General features: G+C 32.0%; 1 long non-coding RNA gene across 1 annotated transcript in view; it reads right to left on the reverse strand.

Moving 5' to 3' along the window:
• LOC107184812 overlaps positions 1-3,567 on the reverse strand; it is a 5,214-nt gene extending 1,647 nt beyond the window's left edge. Inside the window, exon 1 of the long non-coding RNA XR_001515722.1 lies at positions 3,524-3,567. This is a non-coding gene — a long non-coding RNA (uncharacterized LOC107184812). The remainder of the gene's footprint in view (positions 1-3,523) is intronic.
• Positions 3,568-3,591: the final 24 nt, after the last annotated feature.

The raw sequence follows: 3,591 nt of genomic DNA on the forward strand, positions 1-3,591 counted from the left end.
AACTGTGTCAATGAAAATGTAGATGTGCAAACACACAACGAGTCAGTGCAGATCCTATTTAAATATTTGTAGCATGAAATATCTATATTTTCTTTCACTGTAGGCAAATACTTTGTTTTTAACTTAAAGTCCGGGTGCGGTATTTCTTTTGTTCATTTCCTGATTAGTTAATCAATGGTCCAACAGCAGGGGTAATTTTAATAATACAAATGCTGAAAGGAAGGATAATTTATAATATTTCACCTTTTCATAGTGCCATTTCAACTAATTACTAGTTAATCAATGGTCCAAAGCAGGGGTAATTTTAGTAGTACAAATGCTGTAAGGAAGGATAATTTATAATCTTTCACCTTTTCATAGTGCCATTTCAACTAATTAATACTCTAATTGTTTTTATTATTGCTTTTAAATTCCTTCTAAGTTCCAGGAGATAGGAACACAAAAATGATTAAATAATAAAAACTGTCAAGGAATCAATTATTAAAACCTGAAATATTTGTTGGGGTAGGAATAAAGGGAACTGGGATGCTTCAAAGAGGAGATGAATTTGAGATGAAAATGACTAAGACAGTTAGTTAAAAATGGGGTAGAGGTAGGAAGTTTTCAAGACAGATGGAAGAACATTGTGTCCACAAGCTTTACAGTGAAGTGCACTGGGGCATGGATCAGAGAAGCAAGAGATGAAAGGTAAGGCTAGAGAAATAAAGATTGTGAAAGATCATGTGTGCTCTGCTAAAATCTGCTTTTATTTTCTGAACATATTGGGGGACCATAATTCTGTCATCAGTGCAGAAGTCAGACAGGGAGACAATTTTCAAAGCTAACACACTAGTTCATGAGAAATGTATGTGATCTAAACTGCAAGATGGCTGTGGAACAATTCCAGGATATGAAGGATATAATAGGAAATAAAATTGCCAGCAGTTGGGTGTTAGCAAGAGGCCATGATGAAACTTGACCCAGGTTTATAGAGCTTAAATATGAGCTTAAATATGTAAACTATTAGCATTACCCCACATCCTAAAATGTGTCACTTTTAATTATTCTTAAATCTCATTATACCACATCTTAGTATAGAAATATTAGGGTTATACAGGGAGGCTGGCATGAGGATGGGAAATGGGAGGAGAACCGTGGCAAAGTGATGGACTCTGAAGCAGGTGGCCTGGCAGCTGCAGGAAGAGAGCACAAAGAGGCTAGAGAAGGAACCTGAAGGTTTGGGATAGTCTTTTAGTGGGAAAAGAGAAGAGAGGTCTAAGAATCTAATACTTTGGTTTGCTTATTAAAAATATAATGGCTTGCCCTAGCCAGTTTGGCTCAGTGGATAGAGCCTCGGCCTGCTGACTGAAGGGTCCCGGGTTCGATTCTGGTGAAGGGCACATGCCCAGGTTGTGGGTGCAATCCCCAGTAGAGAACGTGCAGGAGGCAGTCAATCAATGATTCTTCTTCATTACTGATGTTTCTTTCTCTCTCTCCCTCCTTTCCTCTCTGAAATCAATAAAAACATATTAAAAATATATGTGATGGCTCAATAATCATGTTTCAAAAAATGAAACAAACAAGCCAATACCTACTATGCAGTTATTTGAGTACTACAATGATATTCTGGAGTATTTAAATCACATCATTGCCATATGGAGAATAAGTCATCTGTTGAAGAAGAATACTATTAATCTAAAGCCCACCATCAATATTTTTGAATAAATCTTATTCTTATCAGATATCTGAGGAATAAACAGTTCTCTTTCATCTTTTCATTTTCTCAAAAAGTATTACATACTCTCTAGAGCAGTGGTTCTCAACCTTCCTAATGCCGCGACCCTTTAATACAGTTCCTCATGCTGTGGTGACCCCCAACCATAAAATTATTTTCATTGCTACTTCATAACTGTAATTTTGCTACTGTTATGAATCGTAATGTAAGTATCTGATATGCTACATGTGTTTTCTGACGTTTGCGACCCACAGGTTGAGAACCACTGCTCTAGAGAAATATGTTGTGTTAGGGCAATAGGATATAAACCAAGCAGACATACAAATGATTTTCAAATAAGAGCAAAATTTAATTTTAAAAAAGTTACTTATAAAATGAAAGGTTAAAAGGTTATTGGCAAACTAACAAACAATTTAAGGCTATAATTTCCAGGAAGATTGCAATGAAATAGATTTCTGCTAAACAATGCATGATTAAATAATAGTTTCAAATTAAATTTATTTATAATCTATAACTATTTGAAATAATTGTTATATTTTTCTGTAATTAGTAATATTAATTAGTGATCACTAAGGTATGGCTAATTGATATAGTTTTCAGTCTTTTTCCAAAGTAAAAATAAATACCATGAGGAAATAAGAGATGTAGTTACACGCTTCATGGATTAATTCATCTCCGGAAGAACTTTCAATATTTTTATTTTTGCCCTCAACTTGTTTGACAGGGTAAGGTTTATGAAGGAAAGCAATCTATACATCATCTTCAAGTTAGCTTATTACTAAATTAGCTATTTAAAATTAGTTTTAGAAATTAATTGATTACTAATAGGTTATATATATATATTAGGAAAAGCCTAAATAATTTCATAATTACAAAAAAATAAGCTTAAAATTTTTACATGTGGATTTCAATATAATATGCTAGTCTGACCATTATAAGTGAAGAGTTTGAATAGTCTATAAACCAGCCACAAAACTAAACTAAAAAAGGGGATAGGGCATTTTAGCATGGACTTTGATAATGAAAGTATTAAATTTAATTAGATCTCAAACCAGGAATAGTTTAGTTTTGAAAATCATCATCTTTCTTGAATGAGGCATTAATGTATTTTTTAATATCAAAAGTCTACTGATTTCTCACTTTATATTATTTATTCTTAAGTTGATGCAATACAAGTTTACTAGTATTGTTAGCAAGCAATAGAGTCTATTTCCTTTCAAAGGCTCAATTAAATGTTTGCTTTTAGCTTACTGTATGTGAGATATCTTTTGCAATTATGCATAGCCACTTCCTCTTGGAATTTAATTCTTTGTTTGCAAACTTAAAAACACAAATATCTGTTACTAACTAAAATTAAATTTCACATTTGTATTCTATATATTTGTTGCACACAAAAATCTTTGATTAATTTTTAAATAAAAATTAAATCACATGATTTATACATAAATTTAAAATATTAATATTAAAACAGTGAGTCAGGTCAATATTTTACAGTAAAACATAATTAGAAAATAAGTTTTCTAATTTCTCACTCCACTAACGCATTCATTTAGAGGATTTTTGATAGACATTGAGTGATAATTTACTTTTTTTTTTTTTTTTTTAAGAAACTGTTGTCATGGAAGGCAAACAATTTATTGGCTTCCTTTCATATTTCCGACCCTATAAATCACTATTCAGGATCAAGTTTTTGTGGAATGAAGGCAATTTAACATTCACTAGATGCAAATACTAAGTATAGATAGATCAGAAACAATTTAAAGTTCTTTATTAACTACTTTCCAAAATTATTTAAATATTAACATCTACCTAAGTTGCTCATCCAGCTCCGGAGTTCCAGCGTTCATTGCAATTGCAGAAGGAGATAATGTGTCCTA

The sequence above is a fragment of the Myotis davidii genome, unplaced genomic scaffold, assembly GCF_000327345.1.
Source record: "Myotis davidii unplaced genomic scaffold, ASM32734v1 scaffold26, whole genome shotgun sequence".
Taxonomy (NCBI): domain Eukaryota; kingdom Metazoa; phylum Chordata; class Mammalia; order Chiroptera; family Vespertilionidae; genus Myotis; species Myotis davidii.